This window comes from Nannospalax galili, unplaced genomic scaffold (genome assembly GCF_000622305.1).
Source record: "Nannospalax galili isolate Female #2095 unplaced genomic scaffold, S.galili_v1.0 scaffold858, whole genome shotgun sequence".
NCBI lineage: Eukaryota > Metazoa > Chordata > Mammalia > Rodentia > Spalacidae > Nannospalax > Nannospalax galili.
This window is the reverse complement of record NW_008341877.1, coordinates 963,093-975,004: the sequence shown is the minus strand read 5'-3', so window position 1 is coordinate 975,004 and position 11,912 is coordinate 963,093.

Below are 11,912 nucleotides of genomic sequence, written 5' to 3'. Positions count from 1 at the left end.
AAGCTTGCTGTTTTAAGAAAAGAAACAATGTGTTCTTCTGGAATAAGTTATCAGACACCAACTTGGAATTCAAATGATGGTTATTCTTTATATATGTATATATATATATGTTCTTATTTTCTTGTGAATAATTATCAATAATTAATCATCAGTAGTAGCTTAAATGATATTTACTTGCAGTCTGTTGTATAAAGCAGTATTTTACTGGATGGTTCCATTTATCATTTGTCCAAAAATGAATGGGTTTTATTTGCTTTGTTCGGTGCAGCTTTAATTTTTTTCAATACTTTATTATTTTTATTTTATGTGTATGAATGTATTGCCTGCATGTATACAAATATACCCATGTCATGCAATACCCACAGAGGTCAGAGGAAGGCTTTGAATCCCTTGGAGCTGGAGTCAGAGGCACTTATTAGCCACCATATGATTACTGGGAATCCAACTGAAGTCTTCTGCAAGAGCAGCCAGTGCTCTTAACCACTTGGCCCCCTGTCTAGTCCCAGTTTTAATTTTCCCAACCGAGTTGCAAGATGATAAACTTATTTTTTCAGTGTTGAATTGTATAACATTCTTTTAAATCATTATTCTGATATAAACCCTTGAGGACAAAATTTTAATTGTTGTTATAATAGGTTTCAGAACTACATCAATGTTAATTTGTAGACAAATGAATAGAATGTGTGAAAATGAAGTTGATTATCTAAAATCTTGAAGTTATTTATGTTTTTATCAATACTTTAGCCATTGTCATAGTTCAGATAAAAACTGAGCAATCAGATCCACAAAGAAAAGTCTTTGCAAGCCTAAATGGGTCACTTTTATAGTTATAGCCAAGTAGCAGTCTCAGGAGTCACTGAGAAGTCCTAAGAACAAGAGAATGTTGCCTATTTCCTAAAACAATCTGCTCTCAGGATGTGAAATTTTGATTCCATGCATTTATGCTGTTAATTATTAAATAAATAGAAATAAAGTATGTGGATTTCAATCATGGTAGAAAATGTCAAATACCTAGAGAAATTGTAAAAAATGAATAAACAACTTCAGGACAGTTGAAGCAAAGGTTTTTTTAAAGAAATTTATCATAAACATAGTAATCCACACCTTTTTGGAAATGATTGAGAGCGTCCACCATGCCTGAAGTTGTCTGCACTGTGATTTTCAAGGCAGCACTATTCACAACAGCAAAGATATGCAAGTGACCTAAGTGTTCATTGACGGATGAATGAATAATATAAGTGTGCCAGATCTTTGCATTGGGATCTTAGCCACCCAAAAGATGAGGTCTTCCTTTTTCCCCAATGCAAGAGAGTCTAGAGAACATTGTGCTAGTAGATGTCAGACTATATAATATATATATATATATGTATATATATGTAAAGGTGCTGCGTGATCTCACTCGTGTAAATTTTAAAAAATCAAATCTGTAAAGATTGAGAAGAAAAGGATGGTTCTCAAAATGAAGGTGAAGAAATTGTGGGAGCAAAATGTCAGAGCATTCAAAGTGGCAGACATGAGGGGGCGAAGCTACAGATGTGATGTGCACAACAGCCATAGACAAATTGTACTTTATTTCGGAACTAGTAAGTTGGGATATGTTAGCTATGTTTTTTTAACCACAAAACAGGTAACTGTGTGAGATATAGAATATGATGATTTGTTTGATTATATGACCATTTGGTTATTATGTGGCTCATAATATCTGTCGAGTACCTTAAGCATACAAAATAACATATACAAAAAAATTTTAATGGGAAAAAACATTTGCAGCCATAATGGAAAATAATGTATTTATTTTCACTAAAATGAGCTGTCGTTTTGCAAATGAATACAGTTCTGTGGCGATTCTTATTCTTTGATACAGTGAGGATCGCACTGAATGCTCAACATGAATATCTAAACTGTAGTATTTCAAGACGATTACCTCATGCAGAGTAGCCGTTGTAATAGTTCTATTTCCTAAGCTATTAGGATAGAAACAGTAAAGTTCCTGCTGCCATTCTTATAAGAGGTGTGCACAAACTAGGTGCGTGATCAAGATCCCCTTAGGTAAGGCTAGACGGGCAGCACCACACTCCACAGTAGATGCACATCACTGTTGTGCATCTTGATAAAGAAAAGACCTGAAAATACAATGAAGTTTTGATCTCCAAACACAAATCCTTAATTTTTCTCTATGTAATGAATATAGTCAGCACACATTAAAAAGGATGAAATAAAACCACCAGTGCGGTGACATTCTTTGTATCACAAAAGGAATTAACTTAGACTTTAAGCTAATATTTAGTTTGGAAAAGATAGAAGTTTTAAAGTGTCACTTTTTATAAGAACCAATCCACAAAGCTTGAAATGTAAAAAAATAATGTATTAAAAGATTTAGTTATAAAACTCTTTAATTTTTGTAATTACCTACTTTAAATTATATGTGTACAAACACTGTTATGTATGTAAAAACAACTGAGGGAATTTCATACATTTTACAGCATTTCAGAAGGATCTGGTAACATGCAACTCTAAACTCTAACTTCCCAGGCTCTGTACCTTTTATGACAAAGTTTAGTCATCTTTAGTATTAAGTGCATTCCAGATGATGAAATCGTGTTTCTGAGTGATTTTGCATGCCACCAAATGGCTGTATTTATTAAATTCTTACTTTATTCACACTTCCATTTTATCCTTTATGTCTGGTTTAAAAATAACCATGTATAGGTTCTCCTCTGTGACCAGTGATCTGCTTAGCCACAGGTTCCTAGACCTGATGTCAGTGTCAAGTATGGGCTCCATCTTGTGAAGTAGACCTTAAATCCAAGCATAAAGTGGTTGGTTATTCCCATAACATTTGTACCACTATTGTGCCAGTGGGCACATCTTGCCAGGCCAGTTGCTGCTCTAACTCTCAGGACTCACAGCCGGGCAAGGCTGATGGTTTCCTTCTCCCTTTGGAAGCATGCATAGCACCTTTCAGCACTATGAAAACTAGCCAGTGGAGATGATGCTTTGATGTCTGTACCAGCTTGATTTCTCCTTGTTTATTCAACAATTCATGTAGCAGTGTCTTCAGCAATATTTTCTTACTATGATAGGTAACCTAGAGTAGGAGCAATGGCCAGTACTGGTTGAGGATCTATGGGACCCTTGACCCGTAGGTTAAAAAAAGAGAATCCTAAGCCAGTCATGGTGGTGCACATCTTTAATCCCAGCACTCTGGCTGAAGAGGCAGGTGGATCTACATAGTGAGTTCCAGGCCAGCTGGGCCTAGAGACTGAGCATATGAGAGAGAGAGAGAGAGAGAGAGAGAGAGAGAGAGAGAGATCAACCTTTCATGGCATTGGTTTTTGTTTTGTGTGTGTGTGTGTGTGTGTGTGTGTGTGTGTGTGTGTGTGTTTGCTTTAAGGAGCTTCTATAGCTTCCATAGGGTATTTTGTAAAAGATTTAGTGTTAGTTAGCCCTCCCTGTACTCCCTCCTCTCCCCTACCCTATCATACCTCACTTATTTAATCCTTCCCACTCCACCAATCCCCAATACATCTTTATGTCACTGCATAACATCTCCGATGTTGTGAAGCCACTCCACCACCCCACCACCCTGTGGTTTACTAGTTTCCTAGCCTCTATGGATTTTGCAATTGAAAAAGAAATATCTCAGGATTAAATACATGTAATATTAACCTGACTCCTGATGATTTATTATTAAATTCATGTTTCAGTTCTCACCAAAGAAGCTTCCTCATGCAGCACGTGGTGACTAAAACAGAGATCATTAACTGGCCAACGTGCAAATACTAAGAGGCTGCAGATTGCTTATCCTTGAATACGACACCTACATGAAAATTCCACCTCCCAAGGCTCAGAGATCCTAAAAGAAAAACGCACAGAATGATTGCAAAAGCCAGAGGTAGCAGATGACCACAAAGAAAGCAGGTTTTCCAGATGGCTAGCCAGTTACTCATATGAACTCACAGCAATGATGACAGCATGAACAAGGTCCATGTTAGCTCAAGTCAGACAAAATCTCCACGTAAAAGTGGGAATGTGCATAAGAATCTCCAATCTTAAATGAGAAACTACTGGCAACTGATAGCTCCTGGGAGGGGGAGAGTCAGACTTCAAGGATGCATCTCTGGGTAGATTAACCAAGCTCCAGGAATGAACCCATGGACCCTGAATGTAGGGCGTTTGGAATACACATATATATGTATATATGAAATTGAGTGGTGGTAGTAAGGGAGGATGTGAAGATGCAGATTGGACACCACATGTGGGACTGAAGAGATAGCTTAGTGGTTAAGAGCACTGAGTGTTGGTTCTTTCACAGAACTCGGGTTTGGTTCCCAGCACCCACATGGGAGCTGAAAAATCACCCATCACTCCAATTCCATGGATCCAGCACCCTCTTCTGGACTCCATGGACAATGCAGGTACAGGTGTACTTATACATGCATGGAAAATATTCATACACATTAGTTAATTAATTAATTAATAATCCGTTGAAGTTCTATGGCTTTAGTTGCCATGATAAATATTTTATTCTTGCTCCCTATTTTCTCCTGTCTCTCTAAATCTTACTTGCATTTTTATCTTATATTGAACTAAGTAAGATTTCCATAATTAGAACAATGATAAAAGATTTTTAAATTTTGATGAAATAGTGAAATAAATTTAAGATATAGGAACTTTAAGCAGTCACCTAAACAGAACTATTTTTTAAAATCTTCTTGAACCTCCCTCAATGTTTTTATTTATATGTATGCTCTCAGGGTTTGGAACATACTTTGTATATTATTTTTCACTCCATAAATTGATGTCTTTTTTTCATTTGAAAGTCCATTTTAATGATGCTTTGAAAGTATGTCCTGTGGTTGAAAAATTATTTTTAATATTGTTTTGGTGTTACCTTTTTTTATTGTCTTTTTGAGACAGAGTCTCTCTGCAGCCACAGCTGACCTAGAACTCACCAAGTAAACCAGGTTGGCCTTGATCTCACAAAAATCCCTCAGCCTCTGCCTCCCAAGTGCTGTGATGAAAGGCATGTGCCACATATAGCATTGCCCAGTGAGTATTGCCTTTTTTGTGTTAAGCTGCTTATAAAATTTTTGTTATTTTAAGTAATCATTTGGTCATGATCTACAGCTGGAATCTCTGAACATTTACTTAAAGAATGTGACTTCATGTAAAACTGCTCAGTTGGAAGAAACAGATTATATCAATAAATGAAATTTGTTTACAAACAGAGCTAGCATGTTCACTAAATCAGCTTAGTGAGCCTCTTTATGGTGAGCCCTTTGACACTATCTCTTTTAGTATTGTCTGGACTTTTTATTTTTCATTACTCTCTTACTGGAGATTGGGGGAATGAGATGCCTAAACTAAACCTTTGTGTTCATATTAAATTATGCTTTAAGCAAAGCATATAGAGGGACAAGGTAGGCTTTACAATGTCTTGTGATACGATGGAAACTCTGAATTTTGGATACTTCTTGACTAGATCACACCTATATATAACCACACTAGGCGCTATAAGTTTGGACAAGAAAATGAAAACATAAAGTCAGAAGAGCAAGCATTAAATTGTTCAGGGGGCAATAAGGGATAAGGAAGGGGATCAAATTATACTGTATGAAAATCTCAAAAAAATCTATAAAATGAGAAAAAAATGAAAATATTCATAAATTTTAAAAAGCATATTCAGAATATGGGTATAATACATTTATGGAATACTACCTAGTGTGCACCTAGATGTGGCTTCCAGTCCCAATAATTTTCATTAGACTTATGTAAGTGTTTCATAATCCAAGGAAGCCCGAACTCCAATGCAGTTCCATTTCCATCCATTTTAAGCAAGGGATGCTCCACACACTACCACAGCTCTTGCAGGAATTTTGTTCCTCAGAATTCTATACAGTCAAGAAACTTTTGCACCAGTGTATTTTCAAGTTGGATGAAGTGCTAATAAAGTTTCAGTCATAGATCAAACACCATCACAACTCATCTTTGCCTCTCCAGTTTGGGAATGTCTACAATATTCCCCAACTTTTCATGGACTATGAATTTCACTAGCATGATGTTTACTTTCTTGTAACCATAATTAATGAGTCTGTTTAAAATAACTGAACATACCACTAACCCCTTTAGCAATCCCATGATTCCTCCTCCCTCTTAGAAAAGTTGCTTTTCATGAAACATTCTTTCATGTGATATTTCAAGCAGTTTTTAGCATACATAAAAATGTTTCTATCTAAGCTAATGTAAGCTAATTCTTGAGTAAAGTTTCATAGGGTGTGCTCTGTGATGGTGGTGCACCACATCTATTGCTGCTTTCATCTGCTAATCTCACAACTTGATCCACAAGGGGGAAAAAAAGCAATTAAATTTGCCTGGAATGATTTTTTTTCTTAGTAAAAGCACACTGTTTGATTTCATAATTCATTGATCCTCAAGATGTCTTTCAGTATTTATCTTAGGATTTGTCTTCTTATTTCACTAAGCATTAAGCCGACAGGTGCTCTCCGTTTAAGAAAATAGAGGCTTGTTTGCTTATGAATTTCCCTTTTATAGTCTCAAGCTACCTGTAAAAATAAATAAATGCTGTGTTCATCACTGAGAAGGAAACTCATTGAATATATTATATCTTCCTATTCTGTTCTTAAAACTGTGGCACAAAATCAATACACACCACACACACAGACACATACACACACACACACACACACACACACACACACACACACACTTTATTCCCCAACATTCTGAATTGTGTGGAAGAAAACTCAAATACTTGATTTCTAAAATGACCCCATCCTCCTGTTTATTGAAATCTTTACCTAATTACATCAGCTTCAATCTACCTTGCCCTTTTTCTAACTGGTGTGTTATTAAAAGATGATTTTTAGAAAGCAGGTCAATAGCCTAGGCATTTCGAAGTCTTTGTGGGTTTCATTATCCTCTCGTTAATTAGTGTATAAATAATCCCTATTTATTTCTTTGAAAACCCCTTTGGATATTATTAACATTTCTTTTCTTCTTCATATTTTTCCTGGGGTGTCCTTTTCACTACAAGGCTTATCTGATCATTTGTAACCGATCACTGGATCCCATTGATCTTTCCTTCTGCTGCTATCATTTTTCTTCATTTCTATACTTCATCCTTGAAATAACATTTTTGTGATTTCACCACTCTTAATCTCTGATATTCAGAATCACTAGATCTCCTCTGTAATCCATTACTTTTTGCTTTTTCCCTTAGCAAAAATTAACACATTCCAAGTCTCTAACATTTTATAAGATGAATCACATACAACCCCCTTTAAACATCTCCTGTTCTCATACAAGCTAAGAATGGGTGCTTTAAAATTTAAAAGCAAGAAAAAAATAGCAAATGGTAAAAAGGTCTGAAACTATTGCAAGAATTAATACAAGCCAAATTTTGTAATGGATTGGAATAGAGAGGACAGAAGTTTGTTTTATTTGCTGTGATTTTTGTCTTTTGCGTAGTTTTTTTTTTTTTTTCAAGGTTGGAGTTCATTAAGAAAATTTTGATGTTAAGAATGGCAGTGTAAATACTGAGAGTGACCGAAAGAAACCTTCATGGGAGGCAACAGTGCATAGCCTGGAGTAGGTGTGGGCTCCAAGAGAAAGAGCTGTGCTTGTGTGTCCTAAAAACCACTTTATATACCATTTTGAAAGCTCTTGAAATTATATTCTTTAAAAGATATATATCATATATATGATATGTGTGTATATAAATATATGTGTATATATATATATGTTTGAGGATACTTCCTTAAAATACATGAATTTCTTTTCTAAATGAAATTATAAATAGATTATTTAGTGGAGTTTTATAGGTTTAAAGGCTTAAAAGACCAAATCAGAGGCTAATACGGTCAAAAGAATCCCTAACATACATACATCGTAGAAACTGAAGGCACTTTTAGCTGTGCGCATGGCTTGTAATCTTCGTGGCATTCTGATTTTCTGTCATCAAGGGTGAGGAACTGATTTCCCTTCCTGTGCCCTTTTATTTTTCACTTTTTTGTTAATCTTGCTTCAACTTTTCATCTGAGACATCAATCAATTGATCCTAAGGGTTATTGATGATTAGAGTTTCCTTTTCTGAAGCTTTCTCAGGCTAAGTATGCAGGCCAGGCCCCCCAGAGACAGAAAGTCTAGACCTGCTAGTTTTGAGGATGGAACAAGAAAGCTGGGCTGGGAGACTAGAGGACCAACATTCAAACAGAACTGGGAAGAGAAAACTCTGTACAAGACACATCCATACTTAAACATTAAAACACAGAGGACATCAGCATGCATAATCCTAAAATTATAGGACACTTTTTCACCATGAGTACCTTAGGACTATGACAACGAGTCATTAAAAACTAAGAATCTCACGTATATTTTGTTGGACTGGAGAACACATTACCCAAAATGTCAGGTGTATATGCAAGACAGGTACATGTCTGCATCTATTTTAATACTGTCGCAGATTCTCCTTCTGCTACTGGGAAAATATCAAGAGCCATCCAACTCTGTAAGATGGCTGCTCTTCTCATTTTAACTTTTGAGTTTTAGAGTAAGATCCCTTGGGTTATTTGCATATAAGTAAAATGTCTTTTTCTCTAGTCTAAAGAGAACTTTTATATATTTTAGCAGTGGAAATTGCAAGTAACCTCATCCTCAGAATGTTCTTGAGGTAGCAATGCTGCAAAGTACTCTTACACAAGCCACGAAAGAAGACGGTCAGGAGCAGGCAGACAGACCTCAATGCTGTGGCTAGAGCAGCATTGCCTCTACCTGACCTAGAAGCCATCTTTTTAGTATTGATGGTGGTAGGCCTCATGGCACACACTGCTAGAAATAAATGGTCATAATGCGTTGTTGAGGAATGGTGCAATGTCAACACTCGGTCAAGGAAGATCTCCTCTCAAACCACTCATAGGAAATGCATGCCTGATTTCTGTTACATTCCTATAGAATCCAAATAGCTGTATGACACTGTTTTAAAGTATCACCCTTTTTAATGATAATTTACAGCAAAGGAAAGCATTTGACCAGAAAGGATCCTTTTAATCAGAGAAGCTTCAGACACTGAGTCATAACTGTCAAGTACTTCCCTTTGGGTGGGAAATGACTGTTCCAAAATTCCCGACAATCACAGCTGCTGCTGCAGTCTCAGTCTTTGTGCCCCTAGGGGAGAAGAATTTACGTTGGCCATAGGTATACCAAGTCTCTAAAATTTATTTTTAACAAGCAAATAAGCAAAAACAAAATATACCCTCAGGGTGGACAGCAGTTGGCCTGACACCAGTGAAGTAATACTTAATGCATGAAGATTGGCTATTGGTGGTATGATTGGGAGAGTCTGAAGGACCAGCTTTCAGAAGAACACCACAAATAAGGCCTCGGGGGGGCACTATTTATGGAGATACTGATTGCTCCTTCCAGGGCTGTGTAATTCTTTTCATCATTATTTAATTTTAAAAAGGAAGCATTACAGTGCCAGAAAATATCCCTAGCATTGCTTCCCCACTTTAGGGATTTAGAGATAGACTCGTAAAAATGTTCATTTTATTCTAAATCATATGGTTCTAAATCAGGCACACAACTGGAGTAATTCCACAAACAGAGGAAGTCTGATTACATTGCATACTACTAAGTTCCCCAATAAAACTCCTATCAGTGTGGCATAAACAAAATGCACCCTCTCTGATTTAAGAGTACATTTTTCCCCTAGCTTCTACAGAAATTGACTGATGTTACCAAAGATCAATAGGCCAAGGCCTTCTCTCACAATACTCCTTCTAATGTATACATAGATATTGTAAGAAATCTCTGAATATGAATCAGTAGTCTTAATTAAATCTACCAACACACATGGATAGACTCAATGAACCATCTCATCTAGCAACATGGACCCCCTCCAAAGCATTTCCAACAATTGGTTCAGTTAGAAGTTGTACCAATCACTTCTCTGTTGCTGTGATGAAACATGATGACTAAGGAAACTTATAGAAGAAAGGGTTTATTTGGGCTTACAGGTCCAGAAGGATAAAAGTCCATCATTGTAGAGACACACAGCAGCAAGTGGCAGACATGACATGATGGCAGCAGCCAAAAGCTGAGAGTTCACACCTCCAAAGACAAACTGGAGGAAGACCAAGCAACTGGAAGTGGGATAAGGCTATGATCTTTCAAAGCTTTCCCCTAGTGAGGTATTTTCTTCAGCAGGGCCATAGTCCCTAAAGGGTCCATGACTTCCTCAAAGAGCAGCACATCTGGGGACCATATACCAAGTGTCCAATTACTGAAACCTATGGAGAACACTTCTCACTCAAACTACCATAGAAGGGCATCTATTTTGTTTATAGCAGAGTAAGAGAGTGAAAGAGAGCCTCCACAGAGGGGAAGACAGGAAAGCCAGAAGCAGATCTGTGTTTCCAAGCTAGTTTTAATAAAAGTGGTTTCCTCCTGTGGACAGTACATAAGCATTTTATGTCCATTATTATGACTCCCACTGAATGAGGTATCATAAAAAGGGATCCTCTAAAATATCAAATTCAATAATAATTTGAATGACTTATTTGTGGAATATCCTCCTGAAGGGAGAGCAGGAATAGATGTCAGGGTTAGCAGCAACAGCTGGCTTAGGATGCCAGCATTTGATTTGTGATGGGTGAGTCCACTGGGTATTTTCAGAAATGTTGATGGCTGTAGAGGTAGAAAGAATAAGAGAGTTAAGGATTCTTCTAGATGGCCTTCACAGAAAAGGTATGCCAATAATGTTTATCAAGAATCTGAGTTCCTAGAGAAAACACAGTGAAAACTTTAAATTTCTAAGGTCATAATTTAGTCAACTAGTTTAAGAAACAAAATATGTGTCTAATCAAGGTTTACCTGAGAACGTTTGGTTTTTGCCCAAGCTTTATATAACACATGGTAATAAAAAGTGCCAGACTGGCAGGGCTAACCTTGGATGTTTAACAGCCGTACTTTGAGGCCTACACAAATCTGGTCAGAGGGACTTAAAGGACAGGTTTTGCTCCTGGCCCTCCAAGGACGACTAAGTTCCAGTGTACTATGAAAAATCTCTCAAAACGTCCTGTAACTGTGGTGAGTAGGTCACCTGTCCTCCTGTTGAGGGAGGCCATGGAGACCCCACCAGATGGACTTGAACCAGTGTCCAGTCTAAAAAGAGGAGGGTCAACTCAGAGGAAATATTTCCTCCATGCTTCCAAATGAAGCCAGTCATGGTCAAGAAGGACCATTGACTTATTTTAACATAGATGAAAATGGTAAAAGAAAGGAGCCAGAAGCTCCTCTCAAGCCCATGTGACCCCACAGGAACAGATCCTCTAATAACCTGAAGAGTAAAAATAAATTGGTTTATTTGGGCTAATTATGGTCTTAAACACCCAGGAGGAAAGTATAACCAAAGATTAAAGGGATCAGTATATTTCTTTGAGAGTTCAAGGGATTACACTTCCTAGACATTAGGCCTAAGTCCACATAAAATGTTATTTAGACAATTATTTCTCATTGATGATTTTGTTTCTAAGCTGAAAGTGATGCTAAGATGTAAGACTTCAAATCTTGGTCTGCAATACTGTAGCGCCCACCTGTAGCTAAGGGAGACAACCAGCTATTATTCTAAAATGATGGCCAAATTTGTTTTCTCCCCCATCTAGAAGCATTTGTGGCTAGAACTGACATTCTAGCCACTCCAACTGCTATCAAAGTGCCTGAAAACAAATCCTGAGTCTATCATTCTTGAGTCCAGCCTTAGCAGACAAAAGAAAAAATGAGGAGGAACCCAATAGAGGGATGATTTTGAAGCTCTCGTTGGCAAATTCCAATGGATTCTGATATGGCCATTTAAAATTTGCCCTGTTCTGACCTTTTTCTGGTTCCCTGTC